This window comes from Caretta caretta, chromosome 6 (genome assembly GCF_965140235.1).
Source record: "Caretta caretta isolate rCarCar2 chromosome 6, rCarCar1.hap1, whole genome shotgun sequence".
In the NCBI taxonomy this organism is placed as follows: Eukaryota; Metazoa; Chordata; order Testudines; family Cheloniidae; genus Caretta; species Caretta caretta.
In genome coordinates this window covers 61,412,011-61,426,025 of record NC_134211.1, presented here as the reverse complement: position 1 = coordinate 61,426,025, position 14,015 = coordinate 61,412,011, and the positions used below count along the sequence as shown (strand labels likewise).

General features: G+C 44.1%; 1 protein-coding gene across 6 annotated transcripts in view; it reads right to left on the bottom strand.

The window, feature by feature from the left end:
- PALS1 (protein associated with LIN7 1, MAGUK p55 family member) overlaps positions 1-14,015 on the bottom strand; it is a 140,698-nt gene that overhangs the window by 123,355 nt on the left and 3,328 nt on the right. Inside the window, exon 1 of one of the 6 annotated variants that reach the window (XM_048855332.2) lies at positions 4,152-4,288. The exons of the other annotated variants lie outside the window; for them this stretch is intronic. The gene's annotated coding sequence lies outside the window, so the exon portion shown is untranslated. Of the gene's footprint in view, positions 1-4,151; positions 4,289-14,015 lie in introns of those variants that run through there. 6 annotated transcript variants of the gene reach the window in all.

The following is a 14,015-nucleotide window of genomic DNA, read 5'->3' as shown; positions in this document are numbered from 1 at the left end:
TTAGCTCTTCTGGCGACAGCATCACACTTGGAGCTCTCACACAGCTAGTTATCTGACATGACCCCCATATCATTTTCCTGCCTCCAAGGACACAGGTGCCCCTTCCCCACCCCTCCCCATTCTGTAAGTATAGCATATATTCTTTGTTTTTAGGAGGATACATTTAGCCATATCAAAATGAATACTGTTTGTTTATGCCAAGTTTACCAAGTAACCCAGATCACTATCTGTGACCCATTCGCTTTATTATTTACCATTCCACCAATCTGTATGTGATCTGCAAATTTTATTAGAATGATTTTATGTTTTCTTCCAGGTCATTTATAAAAACGTTAAGTAGCATAAGGCCAAGCACTGATCCCTGTGGAACCCCTCTTGAAACACAACCATTCAATGATTATTCCCTCTTACAATTACATTTTGAGAGCTATCAGAGCCACCTTTTAATCCAGGTAATGTGTGCATTTTAGTTTTAGATCTTTTTCATTTTGGGTTTTTTTTTTTTAGAATCAAAATATCATATGGTACCAAATCAAATTCCTTCGAGAAGTCTAAGTATATTAGATCAAAACTATTACTTTTGTCAACTAAACTTGTAAGGTCATTAAAAAAAAAAAGGATCCCAAGTTAGCTTGACAGGATCTATTTTCCCTAAACCTGTGTTGATTGGCATTAGTGATATTACCCTCCTTTAATTCTGTGTTAACTGAGTCCCATATCATCCACTCTATTTTCTTGTCTGAGATCTATATCAGACTGACAGACATGTAATTCCAAGTCCTTCTGAAGTTTTAACCCACTCTACAGTTTTTTAGTTGACTGACCTTGCAAAGGCCTTACACTGAACTTGATGGCATTTCTGGGTTAGTTTGTCTGTATATAATGTGATAATCTTTAAATGCCAGGTCTGATCATTTTCAAAATTTCCAGAAATATGCTAGACATCAATGGCAAAAACCCTATTGATTTTTGGGGAAAAAAATAAAAAAAACAAAAGGGGAAAATAGGGGACACTCGGAGCCCTGCCACAGCTTTAAGAACCTCTGCAATTGTCTTTAGATCAAACTGGTTGATGGCACCGATTAATGCCTTCCAGCCTAACAATCAATACCTCTGTCATCCTCCCAGTAGAGTTTAACATGTTGACAACTCGAATGACTTATCTCCCAGACAAATAATGGGAGAAAAGGAGAATGGTAGTGCATATAGAGTCTGTGGAGGGGGAGGGGGAAGGAATGGGTGAACACAAAGAACCCCTGGTCAGAGGAGACTGGGGGTAGAGCATCTGGCATTGGGGGGGAGGGGGAAGGGCATAAGGGTGCAAATGAAGCCCCTGGCATTTGGGCAAGAACAGGAGGCACACTGAACTCATGGCAGGAGGGGAACAGGGGAGCTGCAGGGAGTCCCTGAAATAGATCAAGATGAAGAGATGCACATAGGAAGCTTGTGAGGTGGAACGGAGTAAATACAGGGAGCCTCTAATGTGTACAATAAACTTAGCCTTCAGAAGCTATCAAGTGTGAGACCCCCTTTCATGCAACATTTATTTTAGAATGTTATAGCCTCAATAATATTTTCCACGATGCTGTTCCTAAATTTTTATTGTATAGGAGAGTTCTTACTCTCGAAGTGGGCACTGAAGTTGATTAAAGTGAAATTAGTTTTGTATTATATTTTAAAGACAAAAAAAATCAGGAAATTCCAGATTGAAACCAACAGGTCACTTGTAACAAACCTTTTGAGTTAGGGAGACAGTGTCAGCACTGGCTTTACATTACTATAAAATGACAAAACCTAGGAAAATATTTAAGGTACAGCCCAAAGTATAACTTATTCCAACAGCATACCAAATAATGTTTCAGCTGTTAAATATACACTCAATCATGAAAAATATGAGTCTCCTAAACAAGAACTACAACATTGTTCACATGCCAATTACTCTGAGCAATCAGCTGACAACCCAGGTCACTGAGTCTGATTGCCAAGTATCAGCCAACTTCACATATGAGGCAAATCAAAGATGGTAAACCTAACTTTCAGCCTTGATATTTCTAAAGTTTAGCACCACTTCTTACCATCTATACCTCACCAGCAGGTTGCAACAGTTTTTTTGTTTTTTTCGGATGCAGGCCTTCCTACCGTGTATGATCGCTGCTTTTGACACCTCCAGAATGAATTACTGCGAACACATTCTATCTACATGGGGTTACACCTTAAAACAATCTGGAAATTTAAGATAGAAGCATCGTTTAAGGGCTGCTGTGCATTAAGTGGCAGCAAATGACAAATCAGTAGGTATTTAATTTTCTATACTGTTTGCTGTTTTCCAGAATGAATTTGTTTTAAGGGTATGTCTTCACTGCAGACGTAGCCTGGGTATTGCTCCAGCCCCCTTCTATTCACACAGAAAAAACTCTAACTTGTGGGATTAAGGGTGCTTTAAACCAGAGCTAGCAGACATGGCTGAGGGCATGGGCTGGAGCTCAGATTTCAACAACCACCCACTTATTTTGCAGTGAGAATGCAGACTAATCAACCACAGATGCAGTCAGCCCCCCAATCCTATCCCAAAATTTTTTATCTGGGCTGTACTTTGTCTAAGTCCTCTTTTTCTACACCGTTCTTTAACTCTGCATTTGCCTGTTCCATGTCTGTTGCACTTCCATAGCATTTGAACAGAGATGCCACCCAAGAAATCCTTCTCACATGTTGCTAGCTGGCCAGTAGCCGACACCAGCCTTATAGCAGAGCAGAGAAATAATTATCAGAAAGACCCACAAGAGCACTTTCACAAAAAAACCTAAAGAAGGACAAGTAAGTTTAAAGAACCACTAAAAACTTTGGATATGCTGCTAGAGATCCATTCCAGCACATGAGCTAGTACAGCACCATTGTGGACACAGTCACACAGGTCTGGCAAGGGTTGGGTTCTGCGTGGGAACACCCCACCCATTCTGAGTTAAGTCAAACTAACACTGCAGTGAAGACATATCCTAAGCCAAATATCCTCAAACTGTGGGACACTCCCCCCCAGGGGGGCATGCAGGAACATCCATGGGGCATGGCAGAGCATGGGCCAGCCCCCAATGGGGGGAGGGAGGGAGCACCACCCAGTCTCTGGCTCCTGTCTCCATCCCCAGCCTCGGCACAGCTCGACTCCAAGCCCCATGCCAGCCCCTAGCCTCAGCCCTGTTCCTGGCTGGGGTAGAGGCTGGAGACAAGGCTGGGAGCAGAGCCGCACCTGGCCACAGGCCCGGCTGTCAGCCCCCACCGCAGCCCAGCTCAGCTCTGCTCCAGCCCCCACTCCCAGACTCTTGGCCCCTTTACCCCTGTCCACATCCTGTTTCCTCCCTGCCGCCCCTGGAGCCATGGCCCCGCTCCCAGCCGTGGCTCCGGGGGGGTGGGGCGCAGACACAGGTCATGGGAGGGCATGACTCTCAGAAGTTTGGGGACCACTGCCCTAAGGTTATGCCTACACTGCAGCTGGGAGCATGCTTCCCAGTGCAGATAGATGGACACACGATAGCGCTATCTGACCTAGTGGATTAAGAACAGCAGAGTGGCCACAGAGTACCATAAACTGATTAAAGGCTTTTTCCCCCACCCTTCAGTTTAAACATATATGTTTCAGAACCAAAAGTCCACCACAATCCCACTTACTCAACAAGTTTTAAAGTCATGAAAATGGAATTTGTGATGTGAAGTCAGTTAATGAGATTTTTGTAGATCATATTTCATTTTCTAAAAGTATTGTCCTAGGTACATCAGTAGTTCCTGAAGTAGAACAAGTGTACTCTCCATGGACTGTCAAAACCAAGTCTAAAACTTGGTATGTGTCAAAAAGCATCATAAGCATCATACTTTTTGTAAATTGAAACCATGAACCTCTGAAGTATGTTCCCTGGTCAACAACAGTGTAAACAGCTGAGTAATATTTCCATGGTTCAACATCCTGGGGAACTGACATTTTCCTTAAAGAATCCTTAAGAGTAGAAAGGCTCTCTAGTCTCCGATCATTCCAGTAGCCCTTCTCTGCACCTGTTCCAGTTTGAATTATTCTTTCAAGAACACAGGTGAACAGAACTCTACACAGAATATCAGATGAGTCTTTACCAGTGCCTTGTACAATAGCATTAATATTTTCTCCTCACCTCTAGAAATCCTTCCTAGGAGATTTGTCTTTTCCATGGCTACACCACGCTGGTGGCTCATAGTCGATCATGGGATGACTGATACACCCAGGTCTTCCTCCTCTTCCTGTTGCTTCCAACTGATGAACTCCCAGTTTATAGTAGAAACTCTTGTTATTAGTCCCTGAAGAATTATAACATTCATAAACCAGTCGGAGAACACTTCAATCTCTCTGGTCACGCAATCACAGACATGAAGGTCGCTATCTTAAAACAAAAAAACTTCAAATCCAGACTCCAGCGAGAAACTGCTGAATTGGAATTCATTTGCAAATTGGATACTATTAATTTAGGCTTAAATAGAGACTGGGAGTGGCTAAGTCATTATGCAAGGTAGCCTGTTTCCTCTTGTTTTTTCCTACCCCCCCCCCCCGATATTCTGGTTTAACTTGGATTTAAACTTGGAGAGTGGTCAGTTTAGATGAGCTATTACCAGCAGGAGAGTGAGTTTGTGTGTGTTTGGGGGTGGGGGGGAAGTGAGAAAACCTGGATCTATGCAGGAAATAGCCCGACTTGATTATGTAAAGAGTTGTCACTTTGGATGGGCTAGCACCAGCAGGAGAGTGAATTTGTGTGGGGGGGTGGAGGGTGAGAAAACCTGGATTTGTGCTGGAAATGGCCCACCTGCTGATCACTTTAGATAAGCTATTACCAGCAGGACAGTGGGGTGGGAGGAGGTATTGTTTCATATTCTCTGTGTGTATATAAAGTCTGCTGCAGTTTCCACGGTACACATCTGATGAAGTGAGCTGTGGCTCACGAAAGCTCATGCTCAAATAAATTGGTTAGTCTCTAAGGTGCCACAAGTACTCCTTTTCTTTTTGCGAATACAGACTAACACGGCTGTTCCTCTGAAACCTGTCATTATGCAAGGCACTGCATTTAGCCGTATGGAGTGGAAATCTATCAACTGCATGAAAAAACTTGTACAGATACAGACAGACATCATCTTCCTTTCCAAATGCAAACAGATGGACATCGTACCAAAAGGACTGAAGGTAAAAAATCCATTACAATCTACATACCACACAGACTATGCTGACAGCTTGTGCCTCACCGCTCTCAAAGAAACTGCGGAATCACCTGATCAAGATCCTCTACAGCAAACAGGGAAAGATTAAGAATGAGCTCTCAAAAATGGATACTCTCGTAAAGAACCAACCTTCCACACAAACTTCCTCGTGGCTGGATTTTACTAAAACTAGACAAGCCATTTACAATGCACACTTTGCTTCTCTACAAAAGAAAAAGGACACTAAACTTTCTAAACTACTACATGCTACAAGGGGCCACAGCAATGGTTCCCTCACCCCACCTAGCAATATTGTTAACCTATCCAACTATACTCTCAGCCCAGCAGAAGCAGCTGTTCTATCTCGGGGCCTCTCCTTCTGCCCCTCCACCCCCTCGAACATGATACAGTTCTGTGGTGACCTAGAATCCTATTTTCGACGTCTCCGTCTCAAGGAATATTTCCAAAATACCTCTGAACAACATACTAATCCACAGAGGTCTCCCTGCCAACACTACAGAAAGAGGGATTCTAGATGGACTCCTCCTGAAGGTCGAAACAGCAGACTGGACTTCTACATAGAGTGCTTCTGCCGACGTGCACGGGCTGAAATTGTGGAAAAGCAGCATCACTTGCCCCATAACCTCAGCCATGCGGAACGCAATGCCATCCACAGCCTCAGAAACAACTCTGACATCATAATCAAAAAGGCTGACAAAGGAGGTGCTGTTGTCATCATGAATAGGTCGGAATATGAACAAGAGGCTGCTAGGCAGCTCTCCAACACGAGTTTCTACAAGCCATTACCCTATGATCCCACTGAGAGTTACCAAAAGCAACTACAGCATTTGCTCAAGAAACTTCCTGAAAAAGCACAAGATCAAATCCGCACAGACACACCCCTGGAACCCCGACCTGGGATATTCTATCTACTACCCAAGATCCATAAACCTGGAAATCCTGGGCGCCCCATCATCTCAGGCATTGGCACCCTGACAGCAGGATTGTCTGGCTATGTAGACTCCCTCCTCAGGCCCTACGCTACCAGCACTCCCAGCTACCTTCGAGACACCACTGACTTCCTGAGGAAACTTCAATCCATCGGTGATCTTCCTGATAACACCATCCTGGCTACTATGGATGTAGAAGCCCTCTACACCAACATTCCACACAAAGATGGACTACAGGCCGTCAGGAACACTATCCCCGATAATGTCACGGCTAACCTGGTGGCTGAACTTTGTGACTTTGTCCTTACCCATAACTATTTCACATTTGGGGACAATGTATACCTACAGATCAGCGGCACTGCTATGGGTACCCGCATGGCCCCACAGTATGCCAACATTTTTATGGCTGATTTAGAACAACGCTTCCTCAGCTCTCGTCCCCTAAAGCCCCTACTCTACTTGCGCTATATTGATGACATCTTCATCATCTGGACCCATGGAAAAGAAGCCCTTGAGGAATTCCACCATGATTTCAACAATTTCCATCCCACCACCAACCTCAGCCTGGTCCAGTCCACACAAGAGATCCACTTCCTGGACACTACAGTGCTAATAAACAATGGCCACATAAACACCACCCTATACCGGAAACCTACTGACCGCTATTCCTACCTGCATGCCTCCAGCTTTCACCCTGACCACACCACACGATCCATCGTCTACAGCCAAGCTCTGCGATACAACCGCATTTGCTCCAACCCCTCAGACAGAGACAAACACCTACAAGATCTCTGTCAAGCTTTCTTACAACTACAATACCCACCTGCAGAAGTAAAGAAACAGATTGATAGAGCCAGAAGAGTTCCCAGAAGTTACCTACTACAGGACAGGCCTAACAAAGAAAATAACAGAACGCCACTAGCGGTCACCTTCAGCCCCCAACTAAAACCCCTCCAACGCATTATTAAGGATCTACAACCTATCCTAAAGGATGACCCAACACTCTCACAAGTCTTGGGAGACAGGCCAGTCCTTGCCTACAGACAGCCCCGCAACCTGAAGCAAATACTCACCAACAACCACATACCACACAACAGAACCACTAACCCAGGAACTTATCCTTGCAACAAAGCCCGTTGCCAATTGTGCCCACATATCTATTCAGGGGACACCATCACAGGGCCTAATAACATCAGCCACACTATCAGAGGCTCATTCACCTGCACATCCACCAATGTGATATATGCCATCATGTGCCAGCAATGCCCCTCTGCCATGTACATTGGTCAAACTGGACAGTCTCTACGTAAAAGAATAAATGGACATAAATCAGATGTCAAGAATTATAACATTCATAAACCAGTCGGAGAACACTTCAATCTCTCTGGTCACGCAATCACAGACATGAAGGTCGCTATCTTAAAACAAAAAAACTTCAAATCCAGACTCCAGCGAGAAACTGCTGAATTGGAATTCATTTGCAAATTGGATACTATTAATTTAGGCTTAAATAGAGACTGGGAGTGGCTAAGTCATTATGCAAGGTAGCCTGTTTCCTCTTGTTTTTTCCTACCCCCCCCCCCCCCAGATATTCTGGTTTAACTTGGATTTAAACTTGGAGAGTGGTCAGTTTAGATGAGCTATTACCAGCAGGAGAGTGAGTTTGTGTGTGTTTGGGGGTGGGGGGGAAGTGAGAAAACCTGGATCTATGCAGGAAATAGCCCGACTTGATTATGTAAAGAGTTGTCACTTTGGATGGGCTAGCACCAGCAGGAGAGTGAATTTGTGTGGGGGGGTGGAGGGTGAGAAAACCTGGATTTGTGCTGGAAATGGCCCACCTGCTGATCACTTTAGATAAGCTATTACCAGCAGGACAGTGGGGTGGGAGGAGGTATTGTTTCATATTCTCTGTGTGTATATAAAGTCTGCTGCAGTTTCCACGGTACACATCTGATGAAGTGAGCTGTGGCTCACGAAAGCTCATGCTCAAATAAATTGGTTAGTCTCTAAGGTGCCACAAGTACTCCTTTTCTTTTTGCGAATACAGACTAACACGGCTGTTCCTCTGAAACATTGCACTCTGTATTATTCAATTTCATCCCATTTCATTACTCCAGCCTCCAGGTCATCCAATTCTTCCTGTATAATATTCTGATCCTCTTCTGTATGGACAATGCCTCCCAACTTTATGTCATCAACAAATTTCATTAGCACACCTACCTTTTGTGCCAAGGACATTAATGAAAATATTAAATAAAATCAGTTCCAAGACTGATCCTTGAAGAACTCCAGTAATAACTTCTTTCTAGCCCAACAGTTCTCCTTTCAGCTCAACACACGGTTGTCTTCCCATTAACCAATTCCTTACCCATCTTTCAATTCCTGTACCAATCACCCATTTCTCCAGTTTGATGAATAATTTCCCATGTGGTCCTGCAGACAATGCTTTACTGAAGTACAGATAGATTAGATCTAATGCATTGCCTTTGTCTTAAAAAAATTAGTTATCTTATAAAAGATTGATATTTACTAGTCTGGCACGATCTACCTTCAATAAACCCACACTGTATTTTATTCATTTTGCCTTTACCTCGGTCTTCAGTAATTCTTTCCTTCCAAATTTGTTATAAAGACTTCCATACTACTGAGGTCAGATCAATGGGTCTGTAGTTGCCCAGATTACTTCCCCCATCCCATCCTTTCTTAAATATAGGTACTATGTTTACTTTTCTCCAGCTACATTGTACTGCACTTGGTCTGATAGATTTATTAAAAATCCTTGCTATCAGACTTGCAAGTTCATGTACCAGTTCAATCAGTATTCTGGGATGGAGACTATCCAGTCCATGAGACTTCAGCTCTTGAAGTTTTGCTTCCACAATGGATGCGGTAATTACCATTTCTGTACACTCATTCCCATTACCCATCCTACCTTTGCCCCCATGTTCCATTAGCATCCTTACTGAAAACTGAGGAAAAGAATTCATTTAGTTTTGGGATCATACCTAGATTATCCTTAATATCTACCCTGTCCTTTTACCACACTTTCCTTATTTTTCTTGTTCTCTTTATTTATAAGGTTTAAACTAAGGTCCCTGTAAGCTGCGCTGCTGTGCAGCAGCCTATTTAGCACCGCACAGGCACTCAGGGAACCCGCTTTGTGGGAACATACCACGACCGGTGGAGGTCTGCCCCCCCAACTCAGCCTGGACCTGCCAAGGCCAGGGGAAGGATGCCTATCCCATGACCCCAGCCCCAGAGCTGCCGCAAAGGAGAGAAGTACCTCCCCCCCCCAGCCAGTGTGCTGCTGGGGGGAGTCCTCTCTCCCCACTGTAGCCCTGGAGCACCCTCCTGCACCCCAACCCCCTCATCTCTGGCCCTACCTCAGAGCCCTCACCCCCTGCATCCCAACCCTCTGCCCCAGCCCTGAGCCCCTCATCCCTGACCCCACCCCAGAGCGTGCACCCCCAGCTGGAGTCCTCACTTCCCACACACACCCCAACTCTGACCCCCTTATCCCCGGCCCCACCCCAGCTGGAGCCCTCACACCTGCACCCCAACTCTCTGCCCCAGCCCTGAGCCCCCTCCCACACTCCGGACCCCTCAGCCTCACCACATGAATTTTGTTATGTGCACCAACATGGAGGTGATGTGTCACACATCACCTCCATGTTGGTGCACATAAAATTAATTCTGGTTATGTGTGGGAAAAATTAGAGGGAACACTGGGCTTAGAACCTTACTATTTGTTTTAAAATTTCCTTTGTAAGATCTAACAGCTTGACTTTTTGACAATTCTCACTTTATGACCTCCAAGATGTAGCTTTCTTTACTGATCAATCCCCCTCTTTCCATTCCTTGTATGCTCTCTGCTTACTCCCAATATTCTTTTTGAGATGATTATTCATCCAATTTTATCTGGAGCCCTCTCTTACAAGATTTTCCCTGCTAGCTTAGGGTACAAATTCCAGATAGCTTTCATCCCTTGGATTTAAAGAAATTTCAAGCCTCCTCTGCATTTCCCTGAGCTCTTCAGTCCAGTCAACTTCACTACCTAGTTCCTTTAATTTTTCAAAATCTACCCTTCTGAAATTAAAAATCTTAAATTTATTCAAGTGTTTTGATTATTATTCCATTCAATTTAAACTGTCTCAATTCATGATCACTCAATCCAAGATTATTTTCTACAACCTCTTCACTACTTACCAAAAGCAAGTCTAAAATAGCATCACCTCCTGGTGGTTAAGTGACTAATTGGTGAAGAAAGCTATTGTTATTATATCCAGGAATAACTCAGCTTTACAATTATCTGTAGCATTTATTCTCCAATTATATCTGGTAAATTAATGTCTTCCATAATGACTATTTCCAGTATTCTTTATCTTTCTAATAATATTAGAGAGATCTCTCTCCATATCCAAAACCAAATCTGGAGGCCTACAGGAAACACCTAACACTCCCTAACAGAACCTCTTTTATAATTCTTACCCAAAGTGATTTTGACCTAGACTGTTTTAGCCAATCGCTGCTTATTTCTTTACAGTTTACCACATTATTGATATACAAATGTTACCCCACCATTTTTACCTTTATTTCTTTCTCTCTTGGAAAGCTCATACCCTTCAATATCTGTATTCCAGTCATCACTGCTATCCACCATGCTGCTGTTAATCCTTATAAATACCCAGTTTCACATCCTCCATCAGTAGTTCTAAAGTTACTCACATAACTTTTAGCACTTTATCTGGCTCATTCAGTAGATTTCTTGACACACCTGAGCATCAATTTCAAAATTAACATTTTTAGGTGTTTGTATATCTATTCCACCACAAAACACTTAACTTTAGTTACGGCTGCTAGATTCTATATCCCACCACTGCAGTTTGTAAAAGTTTGTTAATGACTTCATTGGTTATTTCCTTGTCTATCCTCCCTTTCCTGAAGATTTCAATTATTTCTACATGAAGATTATCAAATTTATAAGTCACTAGTAGAGATCACTCATTCATATAATTTTTCCTGAACACTGCAGAAAGACATTTCACATCTAACATACCTTACTTACACACACAGGCCAGTACAAAACCACATACAGAACTACAGATAATGAATTATGAAAGACAGGCGGTCCGTAAATCAATGAATCAACAAAAGCATGGTCAGAGTCATGGCTGAATGTTGGTTGGTGTATTTTCCTTTGCTCTCTCACTCTCAGAATGTACTTTTAGTTACGGCTTAAAAGAAGTGTTCCTAAGCTAGTGATTCCCAAACTTTAACACTGAAATCTCATGAACCCCCTCCTAAAAATGAGTATTTCCAGGGATTTAAGTTTAAATTTCCTCTGCACTCTGCGGGGCTCCTGCTGCTGGACCCCGTTGACCGCCTCGGTCAACTGAACTCGGGCTGCAGGTCCGGCTGCCAGCCCTCCCGCTCACAGGGGGCGGGGCTCGGGCTGCCAGCCCCAAGTGCCCTGCCCCGCCCTCCCTAGGGCTTGGGCTGTCTGCCCTGCAACCGTGTCCCACCTGCTGCCTCTAATGCTTGTGGCCCGCTGGCCGCCATCAGTGAAATGTTTCTGGCGAACCCACTGTAACGTTTTGCAAACCCCATTTTGGGAACGACTGTCCTAAGCATTCAATTTCCATTGCAGAATTACAATCTTACCATTTCAAGACCCACAAAAACTGGACATTTTTAAAGAAGTTTGTAATTTGTATTACAGTAAATATACAGAGGAAGAGTTTAACATCAAGCTTCACTTCTTGTACTTTAGTGGAAATCAAACCTGAAGCTCCAGGTGACCATCTATGGTTCCAAATAGGAAAGTGTACATATTTAGAAGTTTAGTTGGTCTAGTTTGTAACAAGATGTTAATAAATTGTAACTGGAATTTAGTCTATTAGATTGCAAGCTCTCCACAGTAAGACTATTTTCCTATGTGTGGATAACGCCCATCACTTTGCGGGTGCTGTCAGAACACAAATACAAATCTTCTTTAGATAGACAACATGAAGATTAAAGAGTCTGATCCAAATCCTAATGCAGTTAATGGGGAGCTTCTCCAACTCAAACTGAAGTTGAATTGGCTCTAAGGAGTCAATACAGAGTTGTTAATACCCGCATATGGAAATAAATACCCACGTATTGAATATATCACTATCTAGAAGAAAGGGATATTAAAAGGCACGTACCACCATGATATCTAAGCACATCTGCTAGAGAAGAAAGATCCTGAAGAAATTAATGTCAAAGAACATTAGAGGTATAACTACGGACACTTTAATAGTCATTTGTATACCGTGTATACTCGATCATAAGCCGAATATTTCTGGAAAAAAAGTGACGCATCAAAGAGTGGGGGTCAGCTTATAAACAGGTCTACACAAAAATTTGATGATTTTAAACTCTATGAAATCATTGAATTGAATATCTAATACATTGTTGTTTTGTTTACCTGGAGAGTCTGCAGGCATGCAGCCCCTCAGTTCCCTGTGGCCGCGGTTTGCCATTCCCAGCCAATGGGAGCTGCGGGAAGTGCTGCCACTTCCCGCAGCTCCCATTGGCTGGGAATGGCAAACCGCGGTCACTGGGAGCTGAGGGGCTCTGTGCCTGTGAACGCTCCAGGTAAACAAAATGTCCCGACCTACCAGTGGCTTACCCTGACGGTCCGGGAGCCAAAGTTTGCCAACCCCTGAAATATAGCGTCAGCTTATGAAAGGGTCACACAGTTTTTACCATTTTTACTTATCCATCTTGGTGGGGTCAGCTTATAAACGAACCAGCTTATGAACAAGTATATACATACTTGACTAATTTACAGTGATCAAAAGCTACACATACTAAAGAGTAGATTTTCAGAAAGAAAAACATTTCATATTTTGAGAACCACAGTAGTAACGTGAGCAGTAGCAGTGATGTCCATACAGGAATAAACATCATCAGGAAAGAACATGTGTATTGGTTCAAGAGGAGACTGGATATTAGGATTCTGCTTTTGTTTACAACTCTGCTTCAGAATTTAGGCCTGGTCTATGCATAGAGGTAGCGCCAACATAGCTACATCACACAACTCAACATAAAATTGACTTTTATTGAACAAAACCTTAAATATTTTGAATACATAATTTTTCTTATCAAAAGATGTTTCATGTTTACAGCTAAAGTATTTATTAAACAGAGGGATTAACTATAGTTAATTAAACTGATTATTTCAGGTAAGCCTGGGAAAATTTTCAAATATGCCTTTGTGAAAGTTACCAGAACTTAAGTTCCTATTGCAGAGAGGTAGGCACACTTTGGCCCGCGGGACCGTCCTGCCCAGCCCCTGAGCTCCTGGCCGGGGAGACTAGCCCCTGGCCCCTCCCCTTCTGTTACCCCTCCTCCGCAGCCTCAGCGCACTGCACCACCAGCACTCTGGCCTGCCACTCCAGCTGTGCAGCACGGACTGTGTGGCTGGCTCCAGCCAGGCGAAGGGGCTGCAAGCTCCTGCTGCTCTGAGCAGCATGGTAAGGGGGAGGGGAGCAGGGGGTCCTGGGGGCAGTCAGGGAGCAGTTGGATATGTGTGGGAATCCCGGGGAGGGGACTGTCAGTGGGTGGGGATGTGGATAGGGGTCGGGGCAGTCAGGGGACAAGGAGCAGGGGAAGTAGGATGGGGCGGAGGTTTGGGGGAGGGGTCAGGGGGTTGAATAGCTATGGGAGTCCCAGGGGGCCTATCTGGGGGCAGGGGTGTGGACAGGGAACGGGGGGGTTGGATAGGGGGTGGAGTCCCAGGAGGTAGTTAGGGGCGGGGGTCCCAAGAAGGGGCGGTCAGGGGACAAGGAGTGGGGGGGGTTGGATGGGTCAGGGGCCAGGTTGTTTGGGGAGGCA